This window comes from Anabrus simplex, chromosome 10, assembly GCF_040414725.1.
Source record: "Anabrus simplex isolate iqAnaSimp1 chromosome 10, ASM4041472v1, whole genome shotgun sequence".
Classification (NCBI taxonomy): Eukaryota; Metazoa; Arthropoda; class Insecta; order Orthoptera; family Tettigoniidae; genus Anabrus; species Anabrus simplex.
Genome location: NC_090274.1, coordinates 62561829 through 62587842, shown reverse-complemented (window position 1 = coordinate 62587842; position 26014 = coordinate 62561829).

Sequence of the window (26014 nt, the reverse complement as noted above, 5' to 3'; positions counted from 1 at the left end):
TTTCTTCCTTTCTTCTTTCTTAATCCGTTTACTATCCAGGGTTGGTTTTTCCCTCGGTCTCAGAGAGGGATCGCACCTCTACCGCCTCAAGGGCAGGTCCTGGAGCGCGAGACTTTGCGTCGGGGATACAACTGCAGGGAAGTAGCAATACCTCACCAAGCGGCCTCATCTGCTATGCTTAATTGAGGTAATGTGGATGGAGAGGGGAGATTGGAAGGGATAGACAAGGAAAAGGGAAGAAAGCGCCCGTCGTCTTTTTTTAATGCTATTTGTTCGGGGCGTCGACCTATAGAGTTCTTTTGCCCCTACTTGCACCATGTGATATGAACCTGCGTGTAATTGAAGTGGAGGAAGTGTAGAGTGTTCAATGTGAGGAAAGGAACGTTAAGGACGACATAAACACCCAGTCCCCAGGCCTGGGATATTAATCATTTACAATTAATTGAACCCGGGGACGCCGGGTGACAGGCGGACGCGTTGCCCCCTACACCACGGGGCCGGACGGCCATCACCTTTAGTTAGATACGATACCTGCATGTGCCTGGAGGAGAAGTGAGAAAACCACGGAGAATCACTTCGAGGATATCTGAGGTAGGAATCGATTTCCCCCCCCCCCCTTCTACTCAGTATACCTCCCTCGTCCAGCCTTCGTACCACTTTTTAAAATTCGTGGCAAGCCGAGACTCGAATTCGGGCCTCCGGGGATGGCAGCTAATTACACTAACCGAAGCACTACACGTCAATCATACGACCAGAAGCTCTGTACGCCATGGAGTATCCTTCATTGAACCGAAGAGATCTGACAGAGAAACTGGAAGTCAGAGAGAGAGGAGAATTCTCTGGAAGATCTTAGGTCCGGTAAAGGAAGATGAGGAATTCCATAGACGGCACAATTCCGAGCTCTAAAACATATAGAGAGGCTCCCTGATTGTGCTAGGAAAAGGATAGTAGCTTTCTATGGCCGTATAGTAATACTGCCTCCCAAAATACCGACCATTGGCCTGTTCATCTTCTGGCCGAACAACAAGATTCGTACCACTTGGCGGACAGAAACAGAGAAGGAACTGGAAATATCACATCTTCAAGATAGACGGTCTGTACATCATACCCCGAAAGAAGTCCATGGATCTCAGGAAAAACTCCGGATAAAAGTACCTCCGGGACAGATGAAAGAAAGGAGTTACACCGGCAGAAAATACGAGAATACAGGGCAAAGATCAAAACACAACAGATGAACAAGCAAGCGTGGTCCAAAGTAGGCTCATTCGAACCAAGAAGAAGAAGAAGAAGATGAAGAAGCAGATCAAATATTGATAACAAACTATTTATTTTGCATCATCACTTCACAGAAATGGAACTTAATTCGCAGCCGCAGCATCTTTGGCGATCAAGGCCTACAGTAACTAATGTGACGTCACTGACGGTACACTTTCTATCTGAACACACTATTTATACAAATCCACAGCCGCAGCATCTCTGACGACCAAGGCCTACAGTAACTAATGTGACGTCACTGACGGTACACCTATTTCAACACACTATTTATGCAAATCCACAGCTGCAGCATCTCTGACGACCAGGGCCTACAGTATCTAATGTGACGTCACTGACGGTACACCTTGTATTTCAACACACTATTTATACAAATCTACAGCCGCAGCATCTCTGACGATCAGGGCCTACGGTAACAACTAATGTGACGTCACTGACGGTACACTTTCTGGTATTTCAACACACTCTATTTATACAAATCCACAGCCGCAGCATCTTTAGCGATCAAGGCCTACAGTAACTAATGTGACGTCACTGACGGTACACCTATTTCAACACACTATTTATACAAATCCACAGCCGCAGCATCTCTGACTATCAGGGCCTACAGTAACTAATGTGACGTCACTGACGGTACACCTATTTCAACACACTATTTATACAAATCCACAGCCGCAGCATCTTTGGCGACCAAGGCCTACAGTAAGGACTAATGTGACGTCACTGACGGTACACCTTGTATTTCAACACACTCTATTTATACAAATCCACAGCCGCAGCATCTTTGGCGACCAAGGCCTACAGTAAGGACTAATGTGACGTCACTGACGGTACACCTTGTATTTCAACACACTCTATTTATACAAATCCACAGCCACAGCATCTCTGACTATCAGGGCCTACAGTAACTAATGTGACGTCACTGACGGTACACCTTGTATTTCAACACACACTATTTATACAAATCCACAGCCGCAGCATCTTTAGCGACCAGGGCCTACAGTAACTAATGTGACGTCACTGACGGTACACCTATTTCAACACACTATTTATACAAATCCACAGCCGCAGCATCTCTGACGATCAAGGCCTACAGTAACTAATGTGACGTCACTGACGGTACACCTTGTATTTCAACACACTATTTATACAAATCCACAGCCGCAGCATCTTTGGCGACCAAGGCCTACAGTAACTAATGTGACGTCACTGACGGTACACCTTGTATTTCAACACACACTATTTATACAAATCCACAGCCGCAGCATCTTTAGCGACCAGGGCCTACAGTAACTAATGTGACGTCACTGACGGTACACCTATTTCAACACACTATTTATACAAATCCACAGCCGCAGCATCTCTGACGATCAAGGCCTACAGTAACTAATGTGACGTCACTGACGGTACACCTTGTATTTCAACACACTATTTATACAAATCCACAGCCGCAGCATCTTTGGCGACCAAGGCCTACAGTAACTAATGTGACGTCACTGACGGTACACCTTGTATTTCAACACACACTATTTATACAAATCCACAGCCGCAGCATCTTTAGCGACCAGGGCCTACAGTAACTAATGTGACGTCACTGACGGTACACCTATTTCAACACACTATTTATACAAATCCACAGCCGCAGCATCTTTAGCGATCAAGGCCTACAGTAACTAATGTGACGTCACTGACGGTACACCTATTTCAACACTCTATTTATACAAATGTACAGCCGCAGCATCTTTGGCGACCAGGGCCTACAGTAACTAATGTGACGTCACTGACGGTACACCTATTTCAACACTCTATTTATACAAATCCACAGCCGCAGCATCTTTGGCGATCAAGGCCTACAGTAACTAATGTGACGTCCCTGACAGTACACTTTCTATCTGAACACACTATTTATACAAATCCACAGCCACAGCATCTTTAGCGACCAGGGCCTACAGTAACTAATGTGACGTCACTGACAGTACATCTTCTATTTCAACAAACACTATTTATACAAATCCACAGCCGCAGCATCTTTGGCGACCAAGGCCTACGGTAACGACTGATGTAACGTCACTTCGATCGCACATTTTGTCGCACCACGTTACATAAATTTCCGGATGACCCCTAGCCATAAAACATATTCATGTCAACAATAAATATCACCACCACTGTTCACTTCAGAGAACACTAGCGATTGAATCACCTGTCAGTATGGACTGTTGTGTATTCTATACCTGTTGCCATGGTTACAACACAGTTTTAAACGTCGCTTACGATAGCGAACGGCCCAATAGATCAACCTAATGAAGGGAACACTGATTTATTGCAGAAAACAACAGACATTAGATAAGCCACGCAATTCTGAACGGACTTGATCAAGATAAAAGCGCACGTTTAGCATAATACAATGTCTGGCAGAGGGAAGCTGGGCAACATGTTAACCAATGGCACAGTGCTGTCAAACTACCAACGATGGAACACACACACAAGAAACAAATAAAAACAACAAAAGAAACAGTTCCAACCTTGAATTCAGAATACAGTTCCGCTCGTTTTATTTACGCATAGGGGCACAATATTTCGAAAAGCAAAATTACGGGCATTCCTTTCCGGATTCAGAAACTGAGCAAATTAAATCAGCTACAGCTTATAAATCTCATATTTTATCCCGTATTGGCTCAACACAACTAAGGTTAAGTTATAAGTAGGTTCTCACCTTCCAATACTTATCAATTTCAATATAATAATTTTATTGATTACATAATATAAACCAGCTTAATCTCTAGGACATGTTTCGTTCCGATTATGGAACATCTTCAGCTAAAAGATTTGACAAAATGGCAAGAAACTATCAATGTGTTTTTAATTGTCTTGCAATTTCGTCAAATATTTTATCTGAAGATGTTCCATAATCGGAAAGAAAAAATGTCCTAGAGATTAAGCTGGTTTATATTATGTAATTAATAAAACTATTATATAGAAATTGATAAGTAATGGAAGGTAGGAAATTACTTATAACTTAACCTTAGTTAAAACAGCTATTCAAAAATAAGGAACTGGAAAAGAAATATCACGGATTTTTTTTTTAAGTAGTGGTCCCCAAGCTACGGAAAACATAAAATTAAGCTATTTCCTCAATTGTGCCGAAAGTTGAAAGGCTGAAGGGCCCGAAAAGGTTTCAAATTGTGAATATCGGATAAATCTATCAAACTAAAAAGAACTTCAAAAATCACTTGCGGCCTAAATGCAATTCCGAAAAAACAGCCTAAAATTACTTGTTTCTTTTTTTATTATCCTTTTTGACTCAAATCCTAGCCAAACTAACTTAATACATATTACATTCTGTAGTGTGTTCCTTGGATCAATACCCTCAGGCATTTTTGATTGTTTACGAAATGTCCACAACGAATGTAGTTATAACTGCTTAAGTGAAATAATGCATCGACCCACATTAGCGCTCGTAGTGGTAGAAAAAGGCAAACTGCTAAATTAATCAACCGGATAACGATGATTAAGAAAAGGATTGTACTTTTTAGGAATACTTTATTATATTTCCCATTACATTCTATTTTATTTTCTAAAAATTCGTAGCTCATGCCCCTAGGGAGATTTTTAACACTGAGTTGCTTGCCTGAAGGGCTAGAACTGTGGTTTCTTTTCCTTGCAATTTGCTTTACGTCGCGCCGACACAGATAAGTCTTACAGCGACGACGGGATAGGAAAGGGCTAGGAATGGGAAGGAAGTGGCCGTGGCCTTAATTAAGATACAGCCCCAGCATTTGCCTGGTGTGGAAAAGGGAAACCACGGAAAACCCTCTTCAGGGCTGCCGACAGTGGGGTTCGAACCTACTATCTCTCGGATACAAGCTCACAGCTGCGCGGCCCTAACCGCACGGCCAACTCACCCGGTCATTTGAAGAATAAACGAAATTATGTGCGTAATAAAAGTTGTTAAATGAATGCATTCTTTCACATATAGTCTACGGATTTTACAGAAATTCAATGGTATAAGAGAATATTAAAAAACATTTGTCCTGGTTTTCCTATAAACCTCAGGTCTATTCACTGATTTTTAAATCATATTCTTCACATCAGGCCGCTTCCTTCCTACTCCTAACCCTTTCCTGTCCCATCGGCGCCATAAGACCTATCTGTGTCGGCGCGACGTAAAGATAATTGTAAATCATATTCATATCTAAACCTGCTCCTGGATGAGTACACTCTATGAAGTTTGGCCGAGAATTATCTAGCCGTTTCACCGTGATGGTGGAACAGACGGACAGACAAACAGACACGAAAGCTAAAAACCACTGATACGGTCTTGAGTTGACCTAAAATGGATATATATCTGAAAAATTGGCAAAAACGAACGAAATTACAGACAGCGGACACCCTATAACTTTATTCACATAGATTATTATTATTATTATTATTATTATTATTATTATTATTCATCTTCGTTGTCGTTTAGGCCTACTGAGGACCGTGAGGCTCGTACCTACTCTTCGGTAAAGTTGTTGCTTAATTCTTCTTCCAATATTCCATTTGCTGACTATTCTATTCGCTCTACGTCGCACCGACAAAGATAGGTCTTATGGCAACGATGGGATAGGATAGAGCTGACAGTGGGAAGGAAGCGGCCGTGGCATTCAGTAAGGTACAGTCTCAGAATTTTCCTGGTGTGAAAATTGGAAACCACGGAAAACCATCTTCAGGGCTGCCGACAGTGGAGCTCGAACGCACTATCTCCCGGATGCGAACTCACAGCCGCGCGCCCCTAACCGCACGCTCAACTCGCCCGATATTTGCTGGACTATGAGCCAGCTTTCTGTCCTCTGTCCACTTAGTTCCTTTAGTCTTCTTACTTGTAAGGGGCGTTCGGAAATTCCCTGTCGGATGGCTTGACGGAACAGTAGTCGGTCACGAGTTTGTCCCAGTGGAATATCTAGTTGTTCCATATCCGACTTAACTGACGTGATCCATTATTATTATTATTATTATTATTATTATTATTATTATTATTATTATTATTATTATTAAATGAAATGGCGTATGGCTTTTAGTGCCAGGAGTGTCCGAGGACATGTTCGGCTCGCCAGGTGCAGGGCTTTTGATTTGATTCCCGTAGGCGACCTGCGCATCGTTATGAGGATGAAATGATGATGAAGACAACCCAGTGCCAACGAAATTAATCAATGATGGTTAAAATTCCCGACCTTGCCGGGAATCGAACCCGGGACCCCTATGACCAAAGGCCAGCACGTTAACCATTTAGCAATGGAGCCGGACATTATTATTATTATTATTATTATTATTATTATTATTATTATTATTATTATTATTATTATTATTATTATTATTATTATTATATGATGTCCTTCGTAAAAGACAATTAAAAGGGGTCCCAGGAGCTTTCATATTACTGTATAACATCATCTGCAAAAGGCCTTATCGTCAATTCCTGCTTTTTTGTTTTTTTTAATGCCTTTGTTCTTATTCTACACTTTAGACATGAAAACTGAAAGTCTGTCAAAATGGACCTGTTGATGAAGCTGAGAAGCAGAATCGAGTTCGTCAGGGTCTAAAAAGAAATCGATGTAGAAGAAAGACCATCTACTGAGCTCTCTAAATTGATTTTTTGTTTCTTTCCCGGGGCGGGGCGTGACACCACTGTTTCCATTTCCAATTCTAACTTCAGTCCAGGCAGAACCCTGGGCATTCATTGTTAGCTAAAAATAATACATTTAATTCTCCAACAGTTCACGACACTTTGCATGTATTTGCCTGTCTGCTATAAATTTTAGAATTCTTCACACACAACACAGCAAAGTGTTCCACGAGCTCGGAGTACGATTATATCAATACATACTGCAGTTTGTAACAAGCTCATACTGGCCGTGTAAGATGAAAGTGATTACTCGTCTTCAATGCAGCCATACAACTTACCGCTTTGAAGATGCATCTCATTGAACGCCCACTTTAGACAGCACCTAAATACAGAGACGATGACGTAGAACAGTTCGTGACAAAAACAGTGCGCAGCTATTTAGGAGTGACTTCATTCAAGAATGTTCGTCTCGAAGCGTTGCCGCTGTTGGGTCGATACCAGCTAAAATGAGGAGTTTATTTCCTAAAGGTACCACATCCAACAGTAATTTTTCAGGAGAGGAGAAAAACGGTCAGAGTGTAAAATGCATTTTAGTACTTTTATTATGTTAAGGCGACACTCCGGAGAAAAAAAATAATATATTTTTACCTAATACATGGATTTTCACGAAACTTTGTGGGAATGTCACCTACATAAGAGTAAAGATATCACGAACATTTCTTTCATATACAATTAATTGTTTTCCTAAATATTTTTTTAAATTTTTTAATTCAATTTTTAATGAAATTTAATAATGTAAATTCGTAATTGTTTTAAAAGCACTACATATCGATTTTTATGTACATAATTTATATAAGGAGATATATCGTACTAAAGTTTGTATAATTTTTAGACTCTAAAAGTTTGGACTTAAAAGTCCCTACTACTTGAAAAAAATCTGCAATCAAAAACTCCATAAGCAGTTTTTTTTTAATATAGCTGTGATACATATACCATACAAATGTTGTTACATTTGGCAGAATATTTTGGGAGAAAATGGGATTTAAATGTAAAATTACAATTGGCAAACAAAGCATTATTACAGTGATAAATTGTTTGAATTCAGCGGAATAACTTCGTGATAATATAAAAGAAACTCAGTACTTTCAATTTCAGTCATTAAGAGTTTCAGCAAAATGACCAAAATATTGATTTTTATCTCCGGAGTGTCGCCTTGAAATAGATTAAAACCATTATTATACATTATTTATGATTTGCGAAATTAATAACTGGTTCGATAGAAGGCAGTTCGAGTTTAGGAAAGATTATTCCCCGGAAGCTCAACACGTAGGAGTCTAGCAAGATACAGTAGATATCTCAGATTCAAGAGGTCAAATGGACTGTATCGCGGCTGACCTCATTTCTCATCTTATAAACGAATATTTTCCACAGTTTGTTCTCTTTAATTGCAACTTTATCTTCTTTTTTATCTTGTCTCTTACTTTTAAAACGTTCGTTCAAGCTTATTCGTCTACTGAAATGAAATGGCGTATGGGTTTTAGTGCCGGGAGTGTCCGAGGACATGTTCGGCTCGCCAGATGCAGGTCTTTTGATTTGACTCCCATAAGCGACCTGCGCGTCATGATGAGGATGAAATGATGATGAAGACGACACATACACCCATCCCCCGTGTCAACGAAATTACCCAATTATAGTTAAAATCCCGACCCTGCCTGGAATCGAATCCGGGACCCCTGTGACCAAAGGCCAGCACGGTAACCATTTAGCCATGGAGCCATTCGTCTACTAATGTCATTCCGTGGTATTTCTCCCCTGACAGTTTGGGGGATACCTGTCTCCTTAGTCCCAAGTTTTCCCAACCCAAAGATTCGTTCGACTGAAATCACCCACAACAAATCGTGCTGCTTTCTTTTCGATCTTTTCCAGTACACGAATCATGTAATCCTAGTGGCGGTCCGATACACTGGAACCATACTCTAATTGACTGCAAACTCGGCAGAGGTAGTCGGTTTTTTACGGGCAGAAGAAAGTCCATTCGACACTCCATGTCGTACGATATCGGCATCTCTGGTGACACATTTGTTGTTTACCCCACAAAATTCATTAGAACAGCCACAGACGCTCAAGAGGGATTTGGCTTTCTCTGCCATCTAGTGGAGCTAGAGTAAACCAGAATGTCAAAATTGACAAGCAAGTAGCCACATGGCGTCAAATTATAGTGTCTGCACCCAGTAACTGAGGGCATATTATTATTATTATTATTATTATTATTATTATTATTATTATTATTATTATTATTATTATTATTATTATTATTATTATCTTTAAAGAGACGTATATACCCTCTACTTTTTACTGCAACCGACAAATATCTGTAACCTATATTTACAGCCTCCTTAGTGTGATTACCACAATGAAGATCTTTCCTTATATTAACAACAAGGGCCCAATGAGGCACTTTCACTGCATCAGTACAGTAATAAATCTGAGGTGACTTTTCATCTTGGGGAATCTTACAACCTGAATGTTCCTCCCATTTAAAAACCATCATACCATTACCTGCTGTCCATCTTAAAACATTGCTCAGGTCTTTATGAAATCACTCACAATCCTCTAACTGATTTATTACTCTATACAGAATAATATCATCCGTGGAAAGCCTTACTTTTTATTTGAATTATTTACTCATATCATTTTTATACATAAAAGTAAAATAAATGGTCCGATAACAGTGCCTTGAGGAACCCTCTCTTAATCATTGGAGGATCAAATAATGCTTTACCTACTCTAATTATCTGCGTTATGTTTTCTATAAATTTGGTAATGGTACCTGAAATGTTGTCCACTGTGGACATCACTGGTGATAAATGATCGATCAATAATCAAGCTGCGACACACCTTGAGAGATTGACGCCACAGCTTGATTAATGCAGTCGCCAATGTCTGCGAGATCCCTGAGCAGAGGTGGACCGTAAACACGGATTTCCAAGAAGACCCACAAGGTGTGATATCAGATAATCTGAGCGACCATGTATGAATTCCTATTGGATACTATCCACAGTTGCCTGCTCCATACGTAGTCGAGCGAAACTTTTAGCCTTGCCTAAGCACTTACTGATACGCTGGACTGAGAGGATTGCCTTCTGACCCCATGTTGGCAGGTTCACTCCTGGCTCCGTCCAGTGGTATTTAAAGGTGCCCAACACACCAGGCAAATACTGGGGCTGTACCTTAATTAAGGCCATGGACGCTTCCTTCCCACTCCTAGCCCTTCCCTGTCCCATCGTCGCCATTAGACCTATCTGTGTCGGTGCGACGTAAAGCAACTAGCAAAAAAAAAAGTGCGAAAATACGCCCGCCTCGTGTCGGTAGATTTACTAAAATAACTAAAATACCCTTACTTCGTACGGATTTATGAGCAAGGATTAAAGTGGTTAAATTAAAATGGCCCTCAAATATAATTGCGTCTTACAACAGGCTCTTGTAAACAATATTTTATAAATGAATAGTTTTTTAATGTTTTCTCATAATTATCGTTAGCATACCTCATATATGCTCATATATTTAGGGTAACTACATCAAGAAATTATCACAGGTATAACATTAGGGCCAGAAATCATCATAGGGATGTGGGCAAGTTATCCTTCGTAAACAGGACCATAAGGGATTGGAACAAATTACCAGTAGCAGTCTGTGATACCCTTTTGGTATCAAAATATTTAAGAAGATCATTAGTGTTAGTGAAAAGTGAAAGTTCGTAAATGACGGTCACTGAATTTGTGATTAGCTACACATTTTTTAATGTCTGACTGGATTTTTTTCACCTGTTCCTGTTGTACAAAGGCCGTGATATACAATGACATTATATAATATTTTAGCTGTGTGACCTTGGAGTTACATGCCTTCATACTCCAGACAGACCACTGACATGTTCGATCGAATGTATAAGGTTTCATCTCACGTTTATTAGTAGTAGTATTTTATGTATATCAATTAATTTAATTATTAAAGTTTTGAAGTTATTAGTATTATAACTATTATTTTTACTAGTAATGCTCCATTATTACAATTGATACCAGGTGTATGCATACGTCTTTTCCGATGGCTCCAGCGAACACTACGCAGCGTATGAATTTGACACATACGTTAGTTTGCTCGTCTGACATTAACCTACCAACTCACACAAGTTGAGTCCGTCTGTGTGGTATCGTTCAGTGATCACGTCGACGTTTGTGCCTGAAAAAGAACATTGCGGCACGCATTGCTTTTCTTATTTCATCAAAAGAGAAAGGCTGTGGAAAGTCATCATTTGCTGGTAGAATCATACGGTTAACACGCTCCATCCATTAGAACACGTCAGACGTGGTTTCGAGCATTTAAACGTGGTGATTTGTGTCTGGTGGGACCAGAGCGGTATTGTGTATTATGAACTCTTGAAGCCCGGCGAAACCGTTAATGCTATCGCTAACAAATGATTCATTTAAATCACGCGTTAATTGAAAGACAACCGGAAAGGACCAGAACACACGGCAGAGTGATTTATTACACTACAATGCGCCGTCTCACACAGCAAAACCAGTGAGAGACACCTTAAATCGCTTGGATGGAACATCCTTCCGCACCCGCCGTACTGCCCCGACCTGGTGCCATCTGACTAATAGCTCTTCGCATCAATGGGGCACGCGCTCGCAGACCAGCACTTCAGCAATTTCGAGGAAGTTGGAAAATGAATCGACGAATGGTTTGCCGCAAAAGACAAGCAGTTTTTCTGGCATAGAATTCGTAACTTACCAGAAAGATGGGCGAAGTGTGGAGAAGCCGATGGCCAACATTTTGAATAAACAAAAATGAATTACTCTTGAAAATGAAGAGTTTTCTTTACGACAAAAACCGGCAAAAACGTATGCATACACTTGGTATATTCGCTTGACTTCCAGAATCAGTATAGTGTAGTTCATTCATTTCATTTTATTTTGTACTTACTTGTTTTTGTGCATCGGTTGTAAGCCATTTGTAGCAGAAATAAGTGCTTACTTACCACTCCGATTCCCAGGATGCCAAAATTGTTCGACGTACCTGAGAATAAATATTCGTAACAGGAACGTTTATAGCGGCAGGTGGTAAAAGTACCGCACTTTTGCAGCTTCATCTGCAAGTTCAAGTGAACGCCCTCATTGGCAAGATCACGCTGTAGTTCTGAGTTTTGTGACACGTGTCGTGTCCCAACTTTCGAAAATAGCTGCACAAGGCTCCCGAGCTGCGTTTCTGAAGAAACCAATGAAAGCACGAGACTGAATGAATGAGGTTTTGAAGGCTGGAAGAACAAATAACGCCCCCCGGCATGTGTCGCGGTAAGAGCGTTATATCAAGAAAATAAAAGCAAGAGGGAGAATTAAGCTTGTTTGGATGTTGCAAATGATGACGGGAAGTTTTTTTCGAGTGATGTTGGTTTCAAAAAGAATTCAGTGGAGTGTATTAGTTTAATAACCACGATTAAAGGCTGTTTCGCACGAGTGACTCCCTTGTACACCTACTTGAACATTAGAATTGCTATACTTCTGAATACTAACGTCTCACCTGACAGCGTCAGCCCGGGTGCGACGATCCGTTCTTCTTAAGATTTTAATGCAAATCCTCAGCCTGTTTCCAGTCATCTGAGCGCGACGGGAATAGAATGAATGAAGCCCCGATCTAACGGCAAGGATACGAAATGTACCGGCTGCCGAAGCCTGTCGCACTCCTTTTGGACAATGATAAATGACTGACAGATGAAATGAAATGTTAATGGAGAATGTTGCTGGAATGAAATATTACAGGGAAAACCGGAGTACCCGAAGTCTACGCTTTGTCCAGCACAAATCTCACAAGGAGTGACCGGGATTTGAACCACGGTATCCAGCGGTGAGAGGCAGGCGCGCTGCCGCCTGAGCCATGGAGGCTATCCTAAGATTATAATACGGATATGTTTCTGGGCTTGGGGGCGGGGGGGGATCTATCTCAAACATAACTGATCTGCACTTGGGGCGGTCGCCCAGATGCCAGATTCCCTGTCAATTGTTTGACTCATATTTACATTTATTTATAATTATTTACCTAACTTTTCCTTAAATATTTTCAAAGAACTTGGAAATTTATCAAACATTTCTCTTGATTATTTATTGCAATCTCTTGCTCCTTGTCCTATATATGGATATTTGCCCCAATCTGTCCTCTTGAATTCCAACTTTATCTTCATATTATGATCTTTCCTGCTTTTAAAAGCTGCAGACAAGCTTATTATTCTGCTTATGTTATTCCACGCCAGCTCAGCTCGAAACATACCTCACCGGGCGGTTAGGGGCCCGCGGCTGTGAGCTTGCATCCGGGAGATAGTGGGTTCGAATCCCGCTGTCGGCAGCCCTGAAGATTGTTTTCCGTGGTTTCCCATTTTTACACCAGGAAAATGCTGGGGCTGTACTTTAATTAAGGCCACGGCCGCTTCCTTCCAACTCCTAGCCCTTTCCTATCCCATCGTCGCCATAAGACCTATCTGTGTCGGTGCGACGTAAAGCAACTAGCAAACAAAGAAAACTAGAAACATACCGCAAAGTCGAAAAGCTCATCTCCTTACTCCCAAGTCTTCCCATCCCAAAGTTTGCAACATTAGATCCTCTTTTTGAACTTTAGTCAATCAATTTTGTTTCTCTATTTAAATTTAACGTTTTCTTGTAATCTTTAATTCACTTTAACATTTTCTTGTTATTCAAACTTTTGTACCGTAACTTAAATCATGGTTTGAAATTGGTCAGTCTGTTTTTTCTTTTTCCGCGCACCGGACGAGTTGGCCGTGCGGTAAGAGGCGTGTGGCTGAATCCCACTGTCGGCAGCCCTGAAGGTGGTTTTCCGTGGTTTCCCAATTTCACACCAGGCAAATGCTGGTGCTGTACCTTAATTAAGGCCACAGCCGCTTCCTTCCAACTCCTAGCCCTTTCCTATCCGATCGTCGCCATAAGACCTATCTGTGTCGGTGGGACGCAAAGCCACTAACAAAAAAAAATGTTTTCGGCTTGTGCTGATTTTTTTAAAGTTTCAATAAGACATCAGTCCTATTTACATTTAATATTGGGGCCGATGACCTTCGATGTTAGGCCCCTTAAAACAACAAGCATCATCATCAGCACATTTAATATTCAATGTGCAGTACCCGTCAGACTCGTTGGCTGAATGGTCAGCGTACTGGCCTTCGGTTCAGAGGGTCCCGGGTTCGAGTACCGGCCGGGTCGGGGATTTTAATCGCTTCTGATTGATTCCTCTAGCTCGGGGACTGGGTGTCCGTCCCAACACTCTCCTCTTCATATTCACACAACATAACACACCACGCTACCAACCACCACAGAAACACGCAATAGTGATTACATCCCTCCATATAGGGTTGGCGTCAGGAAGGTCATCCGGCCATAAAACAGGGCCAAATGCACATGTGCGACGCAGTTCGCACCCGCGAGCCTACAGGTGTGGGGAAAGCGGTAGGAAAGGAATAAGATTCAATGTGCAGTACCCGTGGCTGTTTAGCTCAACGTCACGGACGTAATTCCCTTTCAAGATTGTAAAATTGTTACTTCTTTTAATGCACTAAACAATGTAGTGAGATGGTATGATTGTAAAAGGGATGAAAAGTCAAGTTGTAAGTTTTACCAAGAGGAAACGTCCTCTTAGTTTTAATTATCGTGTTCATGGGGTGATAGTATCGTATGGGGAGAACAGACCACGTATACTCATTGTGTTGCTCACATAGTAGTACTAATCATAGACAATGTAGGCCCACGGTGATGATGATGATGATGATGATGATGATGATGATGATGATGATGATGTTTGTTGTTTAACATCTACTTCATTGGCCCCTAATGGTACCAAATGAGACGAAATGTAATGACAATTTAAAAGTTCAAAATCATCCACTGACCAGAATAAAAAACCTAATTATAAAGAATGAATGGTTAGATATGAATTTAAAACAATCAGTGGATTCGACTCAGAAACTATCATAAACAATAGTATTACTGACCAAGGGACTGCTCCTAAAGCACAATACTGAATTGAGTATGCTTGTTTCCTAAAGGGGTTTAAAATCCAGGTCAACGGTCCCTCATAATGGTACTTATCGCTAGTAACGTCGAACCATGATATTTGTCATGCAGCGATACTAATCAAAAGTAGCGTAGACTCACGGTGTTCCACACATTATGGTACTACTCACAAGTATTGTACGTCGCACAGGTAACGCAGACCTATGGTGTTTCTCACATAATTGCGAAACTCATAGGCAACCCAAACCCATGGTGTTCGTTACTTAGGTGTACTAATCACGGGCGCCGGTATTGCCGTGGTGTTCCTCATATACTGGGTACTAATCACAGGCAACGCCCAAAGCCGTGGTATTTCTCACAATGGTAGTAATCACGGGTGCTGTAAAAACCATCTGTTGCTACTAATCACAAACCTATTGTGTAGCTAACACACTGGTACCACTCGCAAGAAAAAGGCGACCCGTGGTGTTCCCCGCGTGATGGAACTAATCACAAGTAGTTTCATGGCTCTAATACAATCATCCCTTGGTCGCGCCTTTTAGTCGCCTCTTACGACAGGTAGGGGATACCGTGGGTGTAAGGCTACTAAGAGGGGAACTACCAAAGAATCTGTACTCCCTCTCTCTTCTTCTAAGTCCTAAAATATTTCCAAGGTTCTATGCTTTTCCGTCTAGCGGGGCTAGTGTACGAGTGCGAAGAGTGGTCCATTTAAATGGAATTCAATGAGTCATAAAATTAGTCGCTAATCGTCGGAATCGAACCGCCGCGGTCGGTGGAAGTACAACACCCACGGAAACTTTGAGGACACGACAATTCCTTATTTTCACCGGTCAAATAAGCACTATAATTACTGAATGCACTTTAGATTGTAGAAACAGTTCTGAAAATGATTTATCAATGAGGAAATAAATTATATTTAGATAAAGAGAAGAATGTGATTGCTTTTCTCACAATGTGATGGGGTCACAATTATGGTCGTGTCAGATATGTGACATATTATTTACATATAGAGCTTTTCAAGTGTGTTAACATGGCACTAAGGTAGGTTTCCGACGTCAGTGAGTTGGGAAACGGTTAGGGGAAGTGACCGTCACCCTAATAGTGAGACCGAATGCCCTATATCACCAATGTTAATTTTCTATAATGTATGATCCTTTTTCTCAGAAATTGTTGAAGATCAGTGTATGAAATTCATACAGCATATTCCTCAATTCGTCCTAATTACTAGGATCTACCATATTGGAACTGTACTTCAATAAATGCGGGAGTAATTATTATTTTCTTGGAAAAGCTTAATTGTAATTACACAATAATCAATTATGAGGCATAAGTCAAAAGGTATTCACCAAAATGTCCTGAGCGTAGATCCACAGGTGTCTTACATACACATTAAGCAACTGTTAAAATTTCATGGTGTTATGTTGTTTAGTTTTAGAGAAAAAGGTGCACGAGTAAGAAATGTTGAAGTTTTAAGAAAAAATAAACTCCGAATTCGAAGAAAGAGAAAATGTACCGGAAACCTGCGCTACACTGTTTGCTAGAGAGATATTACTGCAGCGTACAAATTCAGTCAACACTGCACTTAAACTTGTTAAATCTATCAATATTTTAACAGGATTAAATTCATTGCATTCAAAGTATTCCAATATTCTTCACGCTGAAGCTTTCTTTTAATAATTAATCTACAGTATTTTCTAGAAACATCAAGCACATTATTACCACACATTTCACAATTATTCAGTCTGTAGAACCTATTAGCTTTGTTGTCCGGCTCCACGGCTAAATGGTTAGCGTGCTGGTCTTTGGTCACAGGGGTCCCGGGTTCGATTTCCGGCAGGGTCGGGAATTTTAACCATAATTGGTTAATTCCATTGGCACGGGGACTGGGTGTATGTATCGTCTTCATCATCATTTCATCCTCATCACGACGCGCAGGACGCCTACGGGTGTCAAATCAAAAGACCTGCACCTGGCGAGCCGAAGTCCTCGGACATATCCCGGCGCTAAAAGGCATACGCCATTTAATTTCATTACCCTTGTTTTTAAATTGTTTGTGCACACGTGTACTCCATGACATTGGAAATTATAAGAATCTTTTTTTTTTTTTTTTTTTTTGCTAGTTGCTTTACGTCGCACCGACACAGATAGGTCTTATGGCGACGATGGGACAGGAAAGGACTAGGAATGGGAAGGAAGCGGCCGTGGCCTTAATTAAGGTACAGCCCCAGCATTTGCCTGGTGTGAAAATGGGAAACCACGAAAAACCATTTTCAGGGCTGCCGACAGTGGGGTTCGAACCTACTATCTCCCGAATACTGGATACTGGCCGCACTTAAGCGACTTCACCTATCGAGCTCGGTATTATAAGAATCAATAAACAACTGAAGATAATGTGAAACCAGAACAAGAATTCAATAAACATATCATTTTATTGTAAAATACCTGTTTGTAAACAGCATTAGGCAGCAATATCAGAGCGCAACAGAATAGTCAACTTCCAGAAGCTTAAAACGAGCCAAACCCGAGCCTTCTATATCAAGAATTTCCGGATACATCAATGATAATGGAAATTGATACAACATGAAACTAAAATCCGTCTAGCGTAGACGTAAAGGAAAAAAATAATTAAAAATGCTTCTAATAGGAATGTCTATACAAATGATACACAAGAATGTACATAAAGTTCCAAGTTGTAACACAGGTCAAAATACGAAAAACATCTTTTTTTTTTATTTTATATTTTAGCTCTTAGTCTTTCCTTACGGTACAGCCCTAGCATTTACCAGGTGTGAAAAAGGGGGGAAACTGTGGAAGGGATGGTAGGGATCGAACTCATTATCTACAAAATGCAATTATATAGCTACACACTCCGTATCACATAGCCAACTCATTCGGTTTGCATTTTTCTGTGGTGGTTGGTAATCCCGAAACTACAAGAATTACCCAGTCCCAGATAAAATCCTTGGCACGATCGGCAATGGAACCAGCTGCCTCCTACTCTAACCATTAAGTCAAGGAACCGGACTGCCAATATAATTACTTAAAGGCTGGTAATAGTGTGTTTGTCTTGACCTGTCCAATTTAATTTGCCTTTAGAAACGTCTGCAATCATTTACGAAGAATCTGAATGTCTTTCTTTTTTTTTCTTTCTTTTAGAAACCTGCTCCTGTCAGATTCAATCAGAGAAGGCAGATATTTCCATCGAGTTATTCGTCTGAAGAGTCTCCTATTACCACGAACCTACTACGCTGGCGTAGCAGGAGGAGAGGTGATACTCCCACGTGGCGTCCCAGGTGGCGGATAGGAGGTCCTGAGCGGCTTGCTGGTGGACTTGAGCGAAATAAAATAACTCTCGTGGACCAAACACACAACCCCCCTGTGGGTGGGCGACGCAGACGAACAATACACCCACGGTACCCCTGCCTGTCATAAGAGGTGGCGACCAAGGGTTGTTGATTTTAGAACTATGAGACTACTTGTGATTAGTAACATTACGTGAAGAACACCATGGATCGACTTTTTTTGCGATTAGTACCACCATGTGAGGAACACCATGGATCTACGTTACCTAGGAGTGTATTCCACCGAGGCGGGGGAGCGGGCATTCGGCTGCGCGGACTAATGTCCATGTGCCGTAACGCTGCACTGGAATTGGAATGTATCGGTTCCTCTGTGTTCAGAATGGGTCTGCGCTATCTATGAGTAGTACCACTTTCTGAGAAACTCCATGGGTCTAGTAACACTATGTGAGAAACGCTACGGGTTTGGCTGGCGCCCGTGATTAGTCCCACTATGTGAGGAACACCATGGGTCTGTGTTGATTCTGAGTACCCTTATGTTCGAAACACCATGGATGTGTTTTACCTGCGAGTGCTTCCATTGTGTTTGACACACCATGCGTGTCCATTAACTGTCATGAGAGATACACCATCAGTCTACGTTACCTGTGATTAGAAGCGCTTATAGGAGGAACACCACGGTTCTGCTTTATCAGTGATTTGTGCCAAAATGAGGCCAGTGACCTGTATTTTGGACCTCTTTAGATAATAGGCATCATCCCAGTAATTGTGAATGGGATCCACTGATCGTTTTTGTTTCACTATCCTTTTTTCATCACCATTCGTTTTAGATTGTAGTCAGTGGATACATTTCTAAGTTTTAATTTGCATTTCATTGCACCTTGTACCATTAGCGGCCGATGACCTAGCTATTAGGCCTCTTTAAGCAACAAACATAATCGTCATCAGTCTTCTATTAAGATATCTCTAAGTGAGCAAGTGGCCATGCGGTTGGGGTCGCGCAGCTGTGAGCTTGCATACGGGAGATAGTGGGTTCGAACCAAACTGTCGGCAGCCCTGAAGATGGTTTTCCGTGGTTTCCCATTTTCACACCAGGCAAATGCTGGGGCTGTATCTTAATTAAGGCCACGGTCACCTCCTTCCCACTCCTAGCCCTTTCCTCTCCTATCGTCGCCATAAGACCAATCTGTGTCGGTGCGACGTAAAACAACTTATATAAATGTATAGTGTATTTGTTTAAGTTGCTGTTGTCAGCTGGTAACTAAAGTGTAAACTGTTATGACATATTCAACTGCTCAGGGGTAATCGTTGACTCAGACATCGCGCAGGGCTACCTACATTATAATAATATTATTATTATTATTATGAGTTTCAACCGTATAATTTTTCTTGTACCATACATAAATTAGTATAATAACTTTCCACATTGATATTACAGATAACATAACATTACTTAATTTTACTTAATCCATCCTCTTCTACCGGTTTGTGTCGTGGTTTGGCAGACAGATCATCATGTTTTCTTGTCTTACATCCTTGATCGTAGCATTGTGAAACTCACTCCTCTAGATTTCAGAAAAGACGCAATGTTGTCTTCTCATTTCATCCATTGTCTGCCTCTCGTTAACTTTATAGCAAATAGGAATGCGTGTTTTCCTGCAACCGACCTGCAACAGTGTAGTGATGCGTGCGCGCATGTGCGAGAGAATGAATGGGACTTCGCAACACAGACAAGCTTGAAGCCGTGACCAGACTGTGACCAATAAAAGATGAGTAATGTGGAACGTTATTTTTAACTGTTACTTTTCACAGTTATTTTATTGTAGCAGTGACAGATGTAGCAGTTACACAACAATAATCGTCTCTCACACCTCTACCTCTTAGTTTCAGGAACGTGTCTAATAAATGTAACCAGGTTAGAAAAACAAGCAGGTATTTCGCATGCAAATGTAATTCAATTTAGAAAAAAAAAAGACGTAACCTTATGAGACTAGATTTTGAATATAAAGGAAACACAACACCTATAAGTACGTGAAAAGTAAGGATGCAAAGGAAAGTGCATTCATCTCTTTGGTAAGACCCCAACTAGAGTATTACTTGATTAGAGAACTGGAAAAAATCAAAAGAAAAGCAGCTCGATTTGTTCTGGGAGATTTCCAACTAAAGTGTACTTACGAAAATGTTGCAAAGTTTGGGCTGGGAAGACTTGGGAGAAAGGAGACGAGCTGCTCGAATAAGTGGTATGTTCCAAGTTATCAGTGGAATGACATTAGTAGACGAATGAGTTTGAATGGTGTCTTTAAAAGTAGGAAAGATGACAATATGAAGATAAAGTTGGTATTCAAGAGGACAAATTCGGGCAAATATTCATTTATAGGAAGGGGAGTTAAGGATTGCAATAATTTACCAAAGGAGATGTTCAATAAATTTCCAAATTATTTGCAATTGTGTTAAAGAAAAGACTAGGTAAACAACAGGTAGAAAATCTGCCGCCTGAGCGACTGCCCTAAATGCAAATCAGAATTGATTGATTGATTGATTGATTGATTGATTGATTGATTGATTGATTGATTGATTGATTGATTGATTGATTGATTGATTGATTGATTGATTGATTGATTGATTGATTGATTGATTGATTGATTGATTGATTGATTGATTGATTGATTGATTGATTGATTGATTGATTGATTGATTGAAACTACTTGTCGAAACTGGTATGTTGTAACCACAGCATTTATTTCGCAACTTGTAAATGATGGTGGCGGTAATTTTTGTTTTAAGAAGAAACACAACTTGGCAACCATCAGCTATTTACAGTAACGAGAGGGGGGAAAAGGAAGAGGTCCAACGCTTCGAGGAATTAAGGTATCGGTCGGGGAAAGGAACAGGACCACGAAGGGCGTGAAAATCAAAGACTCCCTAGGACTCGAAACCCAATACCAGAAAAGAACAAAAGTTGATTAAAGGAGGTCGAATAAGAAAGATCGAAGTGAGGAATCTGGCCCAAGCAAATGGAAGAAATTTCAGACTCAGCTAAGGACCCCGTGGCCACCCGAGTTGTGAATCCCTGGGGTACTCTTTTACTTCCCTCTTATGATCGAATCCTCCTGTGGGTAGAATAACACCCACGATATCATCTACCTGTCGTAAGGGGCGGCTAAAATGGGACCCAGGGGCTCTTAACTTGGTAGCGTGGGTTGGCGACCACGGGGTCCTTAGCTGAGTCCTGGTATTGCTTCCACTTGCTTGTGGCAGGTTCCTCACTTTCGTCTATGTTATCCGACCTTCCTTGGTCAACTCTTGTTCTTTACCGACCCCGACGCTATTAGAGCACTCGAGGCCTAGGGAGTCTTTCATTTTCACGCCCTTCGTGGCCCTTGTCTATCTTTGGCCGATACCTTCATTTTTCAAAGTGTCAGATCTCATCCATTTTTCTCTGTTATTAGTGTTATATCTCTAGCCGACCCCGGAGTGTAGGGGCAGCGTGCCTGCCTCTTACCCGGAGACTCCAGGTTCGATTCCCGGCCATGTCAGGGATTTTTACCTGGATCTAACGGCTGGTGCGAGGTCCACTCAGCCTTACGTGATTATGATTGAGGAGCTATTGACGATGAGATGGCAGCCCCGGTCTAGGAAACCAAGAATAACGACAGAGAGGATTCGTCGTCCTGACCACACGACACCTCATAATCTGCAGGCCTTCGGGCTAAGCAGCGGTCGTATGGTAGGCCAAGGCCCTTCAGAGCTGTTGCGTCATGGGGTTTGGTTTGGATTAGTGTTATATAGAGGATGGTTGTCCAGTTGTTCTTCCTCTTAAAACAATAATCACCACCACCACAACTCTTACGATAGACAGGGGATACATTGCATGTATTCTGTAAGTCGCTGATGGGATAAGTATCTGTACTTAATATCTTAAACAGTGTAAATTATAGTTTGATTGGCTATACTCATCTAATCACGCTGCTTCGTTTTGCTGTTAACTGGATAAGTGGCTGCTTTCTGTTTTATGATTGCATGCGTTATCGTAGTCATAATGATAATTTTAATTCCTCTTAAAGACCATTCAGGGTAACGATGATGATAGAGTCGACTGGCTGAAAATTGTAGATAATTTATACTTCAACCAAAGTAATACTTAAAAATACACCTTCTTTACAACCGTCTCTTTGGCTGAATGGCCAGCATAATAACCTTCGGTTCAGAAGGACCCGGTTCGATTCTCGGTCTTTTTTTACACTTTACTTTACGTAACACAGATAGGTCTTATGGCGACGATGTGATAGCAAAGGACTACGAGTGGGAAGGAAGCGGGCGTAGCCTTAATTAAGGTACAGCCCCAGCAATTGTCAAGTGTGTGGGGAACCACAGAAAACCACCTTCATAGCTGCCGACGGTGGAGTTCGAACCCATTATCTCTCGAATGCACGCTCACATTTGCGCGCCCCTAAATGACGTTTAGAGTTGAAACCGAACGTCACATGACGTACAGGAGCAACAGTTTTTGTCTAGGCTGACACTACTTACACCAGGGCCTCTCAGGGTGCATGCACTCTGCACAGAGCAAAAGACGACTTCGCTTGGTTGACCAGAGTGCAGTCCTGCTGTCTCTCTCTCTTTCCCCACGCCTGTCTCGCTCGCTCCGCCTGTCTTCCTCTTCCTCACTTGCTCCGTAGCGCTCCAAATCTGAGCCGAGTTGAACCGAGTTGATGCGAGCTTAGCCGAGTAACCCAGAGACGAAGCGTTGGTCCGAGCCGAGCCGAGTGGAATCGATGCACTGTGCACAGGCTCTCTGCGCCTCAGTTTGCACGCGTGAGATTTTGGGCGTTTGAGAGGCCCTAACCTACACATTACGAAAACGAAACGGGAAACATCTTCCTAAACACTGGAGAAAAGGCACGTGACGACTGTTAGGGGAGACACTCGGTATAAGCTTTGAGGCCAAAAGGAGAGAGTTATTTTACGGCCGTAGGCGTGGTTCCAGATGTTACTAGTTTCACGACCCACTCACTATCTTTACGTTTTTCGCAGACACTTAAATGCGAGACTTGTACGTAGATTTATTTATTTATTTATTTATTTATTTATTTATTTATTTATTTATTTATTTATTTATTTATTTATTTATTTATTTATTTATTTATTTATTTGACTTTAGCAGTGTTGAAGTTAAGGCTCGTTGCCTTCTCTTACACCGAACCACGTAAATTACAAGATAACAGATACAGTATATAAAAGAACTGTACTATTATATTATGAAATCAAAGATAACTAAGGCAAATTACAGATTTGGTGAACATTATAATAAAAAAAGCAAAGCTCAACAAATAAAATAAAATAAAATAAAATAAAATAAAATAAATTTGGAAGATAGAAGTAAAACAAAAGTCCGACTCCTTGGTTGATTGGTTGGTTGGTCAGGGTTGAGGCCTTCAGTTCAGAGGGTACCGGGTTCGATTCCCGGCCGGGTCAGGGATTTTAATCGCGCAAGATAGATTCTTCTGGCTCGGGGACTGGGTGTTTGTGTTTGTCCCAACACTTTTCTCTTCATATTCACACAACACATTACACTACCAACCACCACAAAAACACGCAATAGAGATTACATCCCTGCACATAGGGTTGGCGTCAGGAAGGGCATCCGGCTATAAAACAGGGCCAAATCCAGATGTGCGACGCAGTTCGCACCCGTGACCCCACAGGTGTGGGAAACGTGGCAGAAGGAGAAGTAAAACAGGAAAAGAAAACGTCATAATGAAAAAGTAACATACAAACTGAAAACTGAAGTTTATGCGTAAACAGAACACAGAATAAAGTAACGGAAATACAAGTATGACAATAAAAAATTATGTATAGTATGTACAAGAGTTCAAAACTAAGTATTATGTACATTTAGACAATAATAATAATAATAATAATAATAATAATAATAATAATAATAATAATAATAATAATAATAATAAAATACTAATAATCTAATATTAGCAGTGTTCTTCATCTGTACAGTAAAATGGCAATGTTTCTAGCCTACCTACCACAATCACATAAACTAGCATATGTCACCAATCAGACGAAACACCCAGCGGTATTCAATAGGCAATCTCTACGTGCATTCTTAAATTATGATATTGAGATAGAGTTCCTGACAGCAGCTGGGAGTGAATTCCAAAGTCCTGAGCCAGCCACAACGAAGGATCTGTTACACGTACGTTTTGAACACGTCAAATACCACCGGATTGAGTCGCATCGAACTTGCCAACATGCCGTTTGGAGCCATTCATCCCGGCTACAAATACTTATTGTGGTTGTATTAATAAATTATTGGCAAGTAACAAAATGCTACAGACAAATGGGTGCTTTTAACAGTAGGTGACATTGTGTTACATCGCGAGTTATCTACGAAGTTCGTGATGAATTGTTTACGCTACTAATGTCCACACTAGAACAGATTGTAGCCTCATTCAATCCGATAGCAGACGCAACACAGGATTCCTAAGCCTCGTGATACATTACCATGTGCTACGCATGACAGGTTCAGTACTGGACGAAACTCTGCCTACAAGTCGAGTTAAAAAAACGTACCCGAGATTAATGCCAGTCTGATGATTACAGATAATGAGAAATTAAACTGCCACATAAAGAAAATTTATTGCCAGGCAGCCACGGGACCAGCGTTATTCCAGGGACGAGGAGGCGATGGATCGCAAACTCGTTAGGAAGGGAGAGACATTCACCAATTCAGATCGATTTTGGATACTGGACGTGTAAGCTTACACTTTACAATAAGACGGAAGTCTCATGTAACTTTAAAGCTTGAACTCAAATCCCGGTGCTGATAGTCGTAACGCTCATTTCAAGAAAGTGCTCATCTTTGAAATTACCCCCCTGTTCGACTTTCGAATTCTCCACATAGCATTCGATCCTGTATGGTTTCTTCCTAAATGTTCTTGAAAATTTTCATTGCTGGTTTTACATTATTCCACGTATTTTCTTTTTACGTCCAGTTTTGATTTCTCCCTCGGACTCGGCGAGTGATCAAACCTCTACAGCCTCAAGGGCTGTGTCCTGGAGTGTGGGCATATGGTCGGGGATACAACTAGGGAGGAAGACTAGTACGTATCCCAGGTGGCCTCGCCTGACAAGGAAGAGGAAAGGAAGTGGCCGTGGCCTTAAGTTATGCACCATCCTAGCATTTGCCTGGAGAAGTGGGGAAACCACGGAAAAACACTTCGAGGATGGGTGAGGTGGGAATCGAACCCTATCTACTTAGTTGACCTCCCGAGGCTGATTGGACCCCATTCCAGCCCTCGTACCACATTTCAAATTTTGTAGCAAAGCTGGAAATCAAACCCGGGCATCCGGGAGTGGCAGCCAATCACACTAATCACTACACCACAGAGGCGGACAGAATGAAACCTAATAACCTAAAATATACAGACGAACTTCCAACGTTACCCTTTAGAATAGTACGATGCAACCAAATCTTCAAGAGCAGGAGAGGCGTTAGAGGTGGGATCCCTCGCTGTGTCCGACGGAAAAACCAACCCTGGAGGGTAAACAGATTAGGAAAGAAAGGAAGGATTAACCAATGGAAAGACGAGTCGAAGCTGAGTTGGGAGAAGATCAGATCAACTTGAGAACAAATGTAGGAGCACGTGAAAAAATTCTGACTTCACGTCTGGTCTGAGAAGATTGAATTTAAACAAGTCAAGCTCACGTACGTAGCATCTGTAGATCTATAAAAGGCATTCAAGAATGTTGATTGA